The 12,555-nt window shown below is 47.2% G+C and overlaps 1 protein-coding gene across 1 annotated transcript in view; it reads left to right on the forward strand.

Annotated features, from left to right (window-relative positions):
• LOC119112817 (cytosolic endo-beta-N-acetylglucosaminidase) overlaps window positions 1-12,555 on the forward strand; it is a 35,658-nt gene that overhangs the window by 6,581 nt on the left and 16,522 nt on the right. The window lies entirely within an intron of this gene.

Here is a 12,555-nt window from a genome sequence, read left to right on the forward strand (position 1 = left end):
GAGAGCCCCCGAGTATCGAGTGCCTAAGTGCGTTATCTTATATGGGGCCCAGAAACAGCATAGCGCCCTCCGATCCAATGAGAGCAACAATGATAGCGCCCTCCGATCCGATGATACCAATATAAAGGGCCCCTTAGCAACCGATTGTACCCGGCAAATGAGGCCCGGTAATAGCGTATGGAGCCTTCCAGGCGAATGTGAAGAATCTGTGGAAGGCCCTTGATCGATTAAGAGTGCCTAGGCATGTAAGCTGATGATAGGACCCTACTGCGGTAGGACCCACATTAAAAAGGAAGAACCCAAGGACCTACGTGCAAGGGCCATGAACAATCGAGTGTACCCAAGCAGGTTAACGAATATGGCCCCTAGCAAGAGCTTAGAGCCTCCATTCAAATAGGAATTATCCCAGACCCAATGCGGAGGAGGGTCCTCGGGCAATGGAACGTGCCCGTGCGGATTGGCAGGTGGGATCCCGTCAAAAGCGTAGGACACTACATTCAATTATCAAAACCTAATGTATAGGCTACCCCCGAACAATCCAGTGTGCCGAATTACGGATGGACGAGTGCGTAGGGCCCTCCATTCAAGTAGGACATATCCAGGATCCGCTTTTTAGAGTTCCAAACGACTGAGTGCGCCCAAGCAGGTTAGCAGATGCCCCCCCCCCCCTCGCCAAGAGCGTAGGGCCCTGAGCGAGTGAAAGTTAACACGCGCTCGGGTGGGGGGGGGGGCAACTTGACCCCCAAAGGTTTTTCTAGAACGGTTTCCGAACGGCGCGGTGAGGCTGCGCCAAATTTTGCATAGCTGTAGACCATTGAATAGCGGATCGTTTGACATAGAAATTTAGGTGTACCTGGTGAGGTCGCTGACTTCTGGCAGGTCGAAGTCAGGACGTGGTTTCAGCGAACGCGATTTCCAGGGAATCATCCAATCTGATACAATAACGGATTGTTTGACGAAGCCATACATCTCTGAGATCCTTTCTTAGGCACCACAAATATTGAATGAGCAACTTGCGTTGACCCAAGGTCAGGTATGAAGGTCAGACCAAGGTCAAAACTAACCTGATTTATTATTGTAGGGCTTGCTGTGTGGGATATATTCTGGTGCTCATTTCGAATCTATTGGCAGCAGGAGCCGCATTATACACCTTCCATTGACTTCTTAGAGGTCAGAAAAGGTCATTGACCTGGGATGAACCGGGTCGACATTTTGGTTTAGGAACATACTACCGAGCGTAATCTTTGTCGCTCCTTCAAATGCAAAACTCAGAGCAGTCTTTTATGATTTTGGTCACCATGTCCTTGAAAAGGTCAAGCAAGGTCACTGATCTCAATGGGCTTGTGACCTTTTTCTTAGAAACAGGTGCTCAGGTTCTGGGGTCATGTTAGATACCAACCTGGAATTTGACCTTATTGACCCTATTTGAGCTGAAGGTCATGACATAGGAAGTTGAAACTCTGACCTGGGTGAGTTCACGTACGGGTCAACGCTTTCTGTAAATTTGGTGTGTCTAGCTTTCTTAGTTTCCGAGATCTCGGGGGGGTCAAATATACCCTCACCCGGGCGAATGGTAGCTAGCCGGCCACCCTGGCGCGTGTTATTCGGAAGAGCCTTAGATCAATGTAGATGGCCCATGAACATATCGTGAGTGTATCGGTAGGTTAACAGAGACCTACGTGAAGGGCCCCTGAGCAACCGAGAATACTCCGGGACGTTAACATATGGGCTCCAGCTATGGCGTGTACAGCCTTTCGGGCGAATGGAAAGAATCCGTGGAAGGCCCCTGATCGGCAAAAATGCCTCGGTATGCCAGCAGATGGGGCCCTGATAACTGTGTGATAACCGCGCGGGACCCTCCGAGCGAATATAAGACAATCAATGGTATCATGGAAGACTTACGCGATCAAATGTACCCTATTAGTGGACATGTAAAGCCTCAGGAACAGCGTAGGGCCTCCGGACAGTGAACTGAGCATTAAAATCTTCCAACCACCTCCCTCTAATTCAGTGAAGAACTATTTTGTGCGGTCGTAGACGCTTCACTTTCGCTTGCGAGTGTTCTTGCCCACCTGGAAGGCAAAAGACGTCCAATTTTGTTGTCTCCTGTGTTAAGAACTGCGTCTTTTCGGCCGGCTATGGGCCCCGTTGAAGCCTAAGCCTCTTCGGGGTCCAGGGAGGGCATGGTCCCGTGCCCCCCCCCCCCCCCCCGACCCCTACCTCTCTGGATCCACCCCTGACCACCACAGCTACGATTATACGACAAATACACTTGCCACTATGGGGAAAACATCCGGTAACCTATATCTTAGCCACACTGTACTGTTATAAGCGGCCGCATATTGCACCCAATTGTTCATTAGCTCAATCCAGGCGTTGGCACTTGAGCAAAAAAAAACCTTTGAACATTGTCAAAACTTGCCAAAAACTGTCCCTCTAAAACTGCTGGCAGCTAACAATGGTGTTCGCTGTTTTTCAGGATTAAGCTACAAAATCAGATGGAGTGTAAGCCTATTTCGTCTTTGGCTGAGCTTTTCAGCTGGGACCCAACGCGTACCCATGTTCCAGACAAGCTACATAAGCGTGCGTATATTTCGCTGGGTGCAAATGGGAAGCCAATTAATGACCCCAACACAAGTCCCAGATTGTTGATGTGCCATGATATGAAAGGTGGCTACACAGACGACAGGCAAGTGACAGTTTTATCATCTGATCAAGTTTGATTTATTATCGAGACAAATGGCATCATTTAATTGACCAGGTTAATTGCTTTTGTGTGGAAAATTTTTCATTCACGTTTTTGGGATCCCTAGGTCAGGTTTTAATATTGCCATCCCCTGCCCAATTCATTGCGCTGAATCAACGGGTGAACGCTCCAAGCGATCGAACCTACGGTTTCGGAGAACTAACGAATCTGCTTCATATGTCGGTTTTAAGTCCCCGTTCCGGCGGTGTTGACTCGGGCGGTCAGTTGACATGATTAGTTGAGAATGTTAATAATTTGAATTGAGGCACCGGAAAGCCAGTCTTTTATTACAAAACCGATTTCAATGATAGGTGGCGACAAGAGATACGATATTGAAGGCAACTATTGGGCAATAGTACATTTGATGATGTATGGTATATTACGCTTCGCAAGTTTTACTCCTAGTCGTAGCTAAGAGCACATAATTACATAAATTATATAGTGCTACACGAAACTGCTACAAAACGTGCCATGTCATGTCAATGCTCATAGTAATACCAGAAATTGGGAAGTTGATCAGTGTCCCCATTGACAGCAAGATGCTATATATTATTCCAGGAAAATATCGCTTAAATTAAAATGGTAACAAGCGAGATTACTCACAAAAGATATGCTTCAACCCAAACGTACTAAATGGCCCTAAGTTGTGATCGGTCGGCCACTTCCTTACAAGTGATGTGTGTCCATCAATTTGATCATCCGCGGAATAAACCATGAATGCGACGTTCACGTATCCAGAAAAACATGGCTGGAATGGTTTGTTTAGTGCGTTTTTAACGAATGCCCTGCTGGCTGCTCACATAACGCATACTTCGGAACGGTGTCACGACATTAATGTTACAGCAAAAACTCCTGCCGACAGAATTTCTATGATATCAGTTATACACGACATTACTTTATTGCAAAACTATGCAGGCTTTACTTTTACGCAGCATTGCTTCTAATGCAAAGACATCTATACGATATGAGTGCCACACGACAAAATGTATGCTTCAAAAACTCGTACACGACATGACCACTGCTACGGGTGCTGATTTATATCCTTTTGGGTGGGCCACTGGCCCCCTTCCCAGTTTCCTATCTGGCCCTCCTCCCCATTGCGGATCTGGCCCCCCAACTTTCTGGAGCCTAAATACATGCAGGTCATTGCAAATAAGAGCTCGAAATCATAGCAAACTTAAAGAAGGCTTTTCTTATTTTTTTCAGTGATAAAAGTCCCAGAGAAAGTGAAAACTGCGATGTTATGTTTAGTTTAGTGCACCTGACTGAGTTTCTCACACTTTTAAAGGTCCGCGGTCGTACCGTGTTTTTTTTACTTTGGTTCTGTTTTAACGATTTTTTTTTAAGTGGGCCACTGCCCCCGTTCCCCAGGTTCAAGTTGGCCCCCAACGGTTAGTTTGTCCCACAATCTTCTGGAGCCTAGGCACAAGCAAAACATTACACGTGATAATTTAGAATTGTATGAATTTTTAAGGGTTCTAGTGACTGTTTCACAGGTAAAGGAACAACGAGAGTACAAACTGCAAGGTCGGTTTCAACTGAGTGCAGCTGACGGAGCTCGTCAAACTCTTAGAGCTCCGCATTCGCACCGTGTGTACTGGAGCATTTTCTGTTTTACTGCATTCTGCTCGTTCTTATTGCACGAGTCATGCGTCTTGTTAACCCTGGTTCGAGTTTCGGGTTATTACATGAATTGTTTTCGATGTTCAGCGATGTTTCAACTTCTTTAGACTGTGGCAGTCTGTGGCCACTGCGAAGTTCTGCCAAGACGTGTTCTCGGAGAATGAACACGCGTTCGTGAATGAGTTAAATTGACCTCCCAAAGGCTCGTACGGAAAAATGTCTGAATAACTCAGCATAGCCACGCCAAACTTTGTTTGGCAGCAGACGGTTGAGTGGCGATTGTCTGGCGTAAGAAATAGACGTACTTTGTAAGGTCACTGACCCATGACAGGTAAAAGTCAGGCCGCGGCTGTCAGCGAAAGCGGTTTCTAGGGATTCGTTCAATCTGATGCGACAACGGAGTGTTTGACGAAGTCAGACCCCTCTGAGATAGTTTCTTAGGTAACAGAACACTTAAATTTAGGATTACAAGTTTTATTGGCTCAGGGTCAGGTATAAAGGTCAGACTTAGGTCAAAAGCAACCTATTTGTTTATTCGAGAGCTTGCTGTGGAGAATTTTCTGGTGCTCATTTCGAATTGATTAGTAACAGGGACCGTAACAAACATCTTGCATGGACTTCTCAATGTTAATGTTCCACGTTGGAAGAAATTGAAGCAAACATCAGATATGATACAATAAGCTCACTTATAGAACAATTGGCATGCATTTAAGTGAAAACCACTAAACAACAGAGTTGCTCTGGTTAGTAAATACGCTCTTCACTACGTCACTGTTTCTTTACATCATCGTAACTTGCATAACATTAATTGAGAGCCAGTTGACGGCTGTTATGTCTGGAAATGCTCACGAGCGCCAGATATGAACGACTCCACAACTATATTTTCCTTGGCATTGATCGTCGCATGCCTAATGGAATGGCAAGATATGAATGACTATTATGGCGCCATGGATGCCAGGCCGACTTAAAAATAGTTTCCTCAACATAGTCTGCATATCTTCGTGAGCGCGTTTAGAACCCCTAAAACTAGAGGGACTTAGTCCTAAAACAAGAAACCTTAAGAAAAGAAACCTAAACCTAGACCCATAAATTTAAACTCCTCAGAAACAAGAGGTCTAGGTCTCGAGAAAGACAGGGCTCTGAACTGCACCGAATGACCCTCAAGATGGCTTTTTCATTTCAAAACCCATGAAAATGTGGACTACTCTCTTTAAAAGTCAGAGTAGGCAACGGACCTAAATGATCAAGGCAAACATTATGCTTAAAAAACACCCTGCCAGCGTAATCCGCGACGCTTATTCGAATGCAAAAATAAAAACAATTTTGTATGATTTTGATCACCATGAACTACTAGGGGTCAAACAAGGTTACTGACCTTAAAGAAACATCAGTGACATTTTGTTTAGAGCACTTGTGTAGGGTCATGGCGGTTGCATAATGGGCCTGGTACCACTTTGAACACTTATCTGGAGTTTGACGTTGTTTGGCCTCATTTGACACAAACGTCACAATGTAGGAACTTCAAATTTTGACTCAACTGAGATCATATGCAGGGCGACCCACCCTGTAAATTTGGCACCTCTAGCTTCCTTAATTTTTTAGATTTCAATGGGTCAAATTGACCCCGTCCCCAACTCGAGCGAAGAGCATTCAGCCGGCCACCCGGGCGCGTGTTAAGCGAAGATCCGTCGAAAATTAACGCCAAAAACGTGACGAATTAATAACTGCTACTTTCGGAGGAACTCTTGAAAAGTGCTGACCGCCACTTTGAGTGAATATTCAATGAAACAATTACATAAACCTGACGATCGAAACGACCCGACTCAACCTATAGCGGTAATCATCCGACAATGATCAGAAAAACAACACTAGGCGTTTGCCCGACGTGAGTGCCGCATTGCGGCCTGAAGCCCGGCTTGGTCCACATACCAGGGTTTTCCGTGGCAGTCCCTTATAGCTACGCACATCGACTTACCCAATTAACTTCTGAGCCATACGCGTCCAACATCGTGTAAAGCCAAAACAACATCGACCCCACGTCGGTTACCGAAACTTCATTACGTTCCATGGATGCCCAAACAAATTATTATGATGCCCCGTGACAACATCTCACACCGAGCCAGAGCAAGAAAATGTGTCTGAAAGTCTTCCTCTACAGCTAGGTGAGACTCCAGCTCCCAAACTTTGAGAAAAAGGTAGGTCAAGCCCGGATGAAAATATGTTTAAGTACATTTTGGGGCTGGTCAAGCTATTTTTTTCCGACTAGCGCCCCAAACCTGTTTCGCTGAACTATACCACCGTGGTGGACGCATAATGAACATAACATGCGACGTATTCGCCACCACATATTTCTTCACCGTCTAACCCACATCCAAAGTGGAAAGCGTCTGAGTCAAGAGACAGGTGGCTCAAATCAATGCAAGTGATCTGCAGCTTACACCGACCCCGCGTGGCGGAGCTAAAATCTTCAAGGATGTCGACTTCGTTGAAGACAATTTGAAACTGAATCGGGTTCTCGCAACGCACATTACACACGAATATGTTGCTGAATGAAAGAAATCGGATTTACGAACCATCATGTTTCTAGCATGTAAATCTAATACCTGTATTTTTAGAGAGAAAAAATATATGATATATGAGTGCATTGTTCAAAATGTCAAAACACCAAAACATCCATCATCGAGACAAAAGAGACAAAAGAATATCAAAGACACTGATAGGAAGTTTTTCCTCCCTCGGAAAAAGGTAATGGCCTTATAAGTATTCAATCGAGTGAATCAAAATGAGGTAAGAAATGCACAAGACCAGACCACGGCACCTGAAAACGTCAATCCTTCTCCAGAATTGACCAGTAAAACAAGCTACATAACCAGTTTTGAACCTGTGCTCGCGATCTTGGGGGCAAGAACACCGCCGGTCCGGGGCTGCGGTTCCATCAAACCGAGCGACATTAGCCGCTGCAGATCACACCGCACGGCCCACACTAAGCGCGCGAGAACGACCGTTGTGAAATGGTCCTTCCAAAAGCCTTTGAAAATCAATTCGTATCGCTCAAAGATTAGACTGGGATGTGTGTTACACCTGTATGATTTTGACGTCACCCTCTGAACAGCTGAAAGGTTATAGCAATACGAAAATGATAATTTTGCATCTACTTTTCCAGCTCCGCACCGGATTTCAGCACGATTTCGCAGTGCTGTGAATACTTATTCGTTCTCATTGGCAATTGAAACATCATGTAGGTAAGATATTTGTTTAGACTGCCTTCTAAACCTACTAATGGTTGCCCTAAAGCGTTGAAATGTCACTTCTTTCAGACACGTCATCGTTCTCGTTCGCCCCGCTGGTCACCGCCTAAAGCTGGGCAAGGAAGGGGGGGGGGGGGGGCACCGTGCAGCCCACGGAGGACTACTACGCCAAGCGTGGGGGTTTTGTCGCTGCGACTTGCAAGCGCGCATGTTCAGAACTATCTAGTGTATTGTTTTCATCAATTCAATTTTGAGGGTAAGTTAATCATTACTAGACGAATATCGGTTGGCAACGTCAGTACATGACTTTGTTTTTTTCATCTACCATCTACGTTCACGGAGTACTCATGCCTATCGCTATGGAGTCAAAAATCCGCTGAAAGCCCTGAGTGCTCTCAGTTATCAAAGAAACCACTGAACCCATGCAAGGCGAATATCTGAAAATAATGAAAAATTTGTATTCTGTGTAGTTATTTTACGCCTGGCTCCTTCAGTTTCTTGGCGTACACATGCAGACAGAATGGCATTTTCCGGTCGGTTCTGGCCTTGTTGAAGTTTAAGTGGATAAGAGGAATAATAAAACGAAGAGGAACACATCCGATGGTTTTACTTGTGGGCGGATGGGGAGGGCTCTGTGAGCCCATTGCCCCGCCCCCTCCGCCACCAAGGCTCGCTAAAAAAGTTGCAATAACCTGGGTGCTATTTTTTGTGAAACTCTTACCTGGACATCACAACTTTATAGACTAATGCAGAAAGTGCGCAGGGATTACAGCTGTTTTATTATATTGTCATCTAATGCCAAAGAACCCTATGCGTCAAACACCTCAATCACCATTGCTGCCTAATGTGTTTTGCTGCATCACTGCTGAATGCCAGCGAGCACTGTACAGGTGCTGAGTTCGAAAATATTTTTCGACCAGAGTGATAGCGAACTCTCGAATGCACGATCATCGTCAGTGCCGTCCAGAGGTGGTTAGGCTGGCTGAGAGTGGCTGAACTCATTGAACGTCGAGTATGCATGCACCATGATAACCATTTGATCACGAAAGAGCCAGCTCAAGTAGTAACTCTGTTGCAATCAAACCGGATTGCGCGTGGCATGGACGTAACCGACTTTTTGTTTGCCACACGTTAGAATTGTAGCGGGATCGGAAGGGTCGCCCTCCGTTCAGAGACATAACAGCTTGGAGCAGTGTACCCCAGAAACACAGCAGGTTTGCAATGCGTGCTCACTGAAACGAACGAAGAAAAGGCGTTCCAAACAAGAACGAAATTACCTAAATGTATTTGCGGCGCGGTTGAGGACCATTGTTTTCAAAAGTGTGTAGCCTTTTCTTGTATGTAGAGCTCCTCTCAATGGCCAGAAGGGTTCTTAGCAACTAAAAGTGCTCATAAGAGACCAGAGAGGCCTCAGCATACAGGACTTTGAGCGACCAAGTAGGCCCTGGGCAGTTGGGTGAATCTCTTGTAATCAGCTGAGACAAAGTTTTTCTTTGGCACACGGATTAATGATTAACATTCAGGTCTGTCGCACCGCACCAGTGTCGATATTCGTGAGGCGAGAGCAGTTTTTCTTTGATAGGCCAAGAAAACCGTATTCAATACTTGCGCCACCTACGTTACGCACTGGGATCATCCTCCAACAAGCCTCAAAGCTGCACTTTCCACGCTCCTGGTACGTGGTGGGTTAAGTATGAAGTAGATTATAATGAGCACCAGCAAAACATTGCCAAAGCAGCTCTTAAGCTTACTTTTTAGTAAAAAACATTAATTTTGGTGCAACCCGGAGCTGTGCAGTTATGAGATTGCTCCAGCAGGTCGGGTTAGGTTTCAAGTTTGTTATTGCTAACGCATCATTGTGATGGTTGGCTTGGAATTTATGTGCTTTTTGCGTGGCAAAAGTTGTTTGGTTTTATTAGTTTAGCTTTGCCGGTGCTGAAACATTTCTTTCCAACAATTAACTTGCATAAGCATGCCGAAGGCTACACGGTCGCGCACAAAACATTTTGTGATAAGCCACCCGGCTCTACTGTCCCACCACCAACTGTCGACTACGGAAAGCATTGAGCTACATCAGGGTGGCTGAGCGAAATCGAAGAGGAATCTCTTTAATTTCCACTTCAAGACCGCGACGGCAGAACTCGGGGTACTGTGAACCAACGAAGCGATCCCTGTTCATAATCTAGAATATGTGACAAATTGATCGAGAGGGATTGATACCATCTCAACAGAGCTATCAGCAAGAAATCAAAGAAAGGAAGACACCGTGAAATTCAACAAGCTTCTTGACGTCGCGAATGTAAATGCAAGCCTCAGTGCAGCTTTCCATGCCCAGTTGCCTTAACAGTGTATCAGGAGGAGGTTGCCATGAAGGACCAGTGCAGGCACCAGAAGCTCACCCTGTGGGTCATATCACCGGGATACGACTGTGACCAGGGAGGCTCGTGAGGTGCGGAGGATGGCTAGACATCTCCAGGAGCGTCGTGGCTCGGCCGACAGTGAGACGGTGTCTGCTGCTGAACCTGAGTCGCCTTCCCCGCAGACTACTGAGCCCGCGCCGCCTGCTGAGCCAGCGCTGGCTGCTAGTGCTGTCCCCTAGCCTGCTCCGGGACCAAGTGGTCTCAGCGCTGGCGAGTCAGCCGAGAGCAGGGATTCTTACATGGTTCCGTATCTGGTAGAAGGTGGCTCGATGGCCCGAACCAGGCAGCTGTTGCTGCTATCGTCAACGCCTTTCAACAAGACGGGGGAGACGGTCTGGCTGCTTGAAATCAAATACCATAGATCCTAAGAAGATATGCTGCGCCAGATACAGAGCGAGAAAGGAGAGGGCTTCTTAAAATTTTGAAGCAATCCACGATTCAGGTTTGACCATCCTCTGCTCCGATGGGCGCGAAGGCAGGAGCTACATGAACCACGCGGAGCCAATGAATGCCGTCGAAAACACGCGGTTGTCATCACTGAGCTAGGCAGCCGCTACGTGACTCATTTTACGTCCGAGTTCGGCCGCGCCCTGCACTTGCTCAACGAGTTACACTTCGTGAGCCCGCAGCGCAAATGTCACATCAATGTGCTCAGATGCGATGGCACGGCCGTCAACACCGAAAGGATAGACGACCGGCTTGTTTGAGCTGGCCCCCGAATCACCCGTACACTGGTTCATCTGCCAGCTGCACGGCAATGAGCTGAACCTCCTCCATCTGTTGCTGAGCTTGGACGGCACCGTCACGGGATCGAAATTTGTCTGGACCCATCGGCAAGACCTGTGCCGGAGAGGTCTGGGAGAGGGACGTTGTGGCATTCAAGCCTGTGTCGGGGCACGTGCCAATCCTGCCGGTCGACCTGATTCAGCAGCTGAGCAGCAACCAGCAGCTGCTGTACTTTCTGGCCTCCGGCGTTCAAAACGGCTCTGTCCGAAACGTGGCAGCACAGTGGCGAATCGGACCATCGATCATGTCAGGTAAATATGGGAACGCATTATCTTCGAAGTTATAGCAATGAGTGGTTAAAGTTCATCAAGTATCAATTGATGTTGCATGTGCTCACTGTTGAGCATTTACTCTTATCATACCTGTGCCGTAGTACCGTCGCATCATTTGCTGGTTGGTTCATGCGTACTAGCATATTTGTTGATAAGTTTTCTGTCACACTTAAGGACTCCGGATATCGACAGAATTACACACACTTAAGAGGCGCAATATTTTTATGATCTAACGGTTAGTTTAGCGAATTGTTCTAATATATTCGCTTTGTTTCAGGTGGTTGACACTGGCCGTTCGTCTGCTCCTAGGTCACATCTCTACCGAGACCTCCAGCTGCGCTCTTAAGGACCTCGTCCAGTGCGTCGTCGGCCACTATGTGCCGGTATGGTCCGCCATCCGGTAAAACAGCGGCTGCGACTTTGGCTTACGCAACTTGTTCCGGAGCATTGCGCTGCTCCGCGCCCTGCCGCAGCGATGAGAACCACATGATCCGTGAACAGGCGGTTTCCGATCGTTGCGCCGCTCGTGAGCAGCAAACCGAGGGTCTTCTTCAGCCCAGGGTCTTCACCATCTCAGCGGTAAACGTCGAGGCCGTGATGTACACCGAACTGATTCCCTGGCACGGACCAGTCACACAGCCTCCACTGCGATACCTCAGCGACTGCGAGCTGCGGAACAAAGTGCAGGCACCGCTGGCCATATTGCCCTATCTGGTTCACACTAGGAGTGCGACGCAGCGCCGTACTGCCGAGAACGTCTGGTGGCTGGAGCTGGAGCTTCGGCAGTATGTGGAGCCCAGCTGCGAATGTATTTCTGCTACTGTGCGATCTCTGCCAACACGCGTTTTGCGTTTCCAGCCTGTTAGCAGTTGCTGTTTGGGCCGGTGCAATCGAATACACAGGCTCGGCAAGGAGCAAGATGTGCATGGTGTGAGCCTACCCGCCCCCTCCCCCGTTTCTGCGTCCGTGGTACAGGCTGCAGAACTTGCTGTATGTATTAGGTCGTACAGCAGACAACACATTCTGAGTCATATGTTATACATAGTTTTGTTTGCATCATGCGAGTTGTCTTAGAGTAGCGAAAGTCTAAACCAATACTGACCAGCATATTCGTACGAATTCATACTCAACAACACATAAAGTTTCCGCCAAATGGCAATCAATCGGGCAATGTCTGATCCGCATATTAGACCTTAGACCGGGACATTCTCGTACGACGGCTTAAGGAGCGCTCCAGTAGCATCGTTTCTATACTCAAAGGTATTTTGTGCCGCTTGCCGCCCGCAGCTTGGTGTTACCTGCGGCGGCGGACGCCGCCCAGCATGGGGTGACTGCAACGCCGGGTTTGGTTAACGGCGATTATTTGATCGACTTGCGCCCAACGAATTAAAGTTTTTGGAAAGAACTTTCGCTATGCCGTATATTTTGGACTCCTGCGCCAAATAGTTTTTTTGTCTCAC

The sequence above is a fragment of the Pollicipes pollicipes genome, unplaced genomic scaffold (genome assembly GCF_011947565.3).
Source record: "Pollicipes pollicipes isolate AB1234 unplaced genomic scaffold, Ppol_2.1 Scaffold_7261;HRSCAF=8764_pilon_pilon_pilon, whole genome shotgun sequence".
Classification (NCBI taxonomy): domain Eukaryota; kingdom Metazoa; phylum Arthropoda; class Thecostraca; order Pollicipedomorpha; family Pollicipedidae; genus Pollicipes; species Pollicipes pollicipes.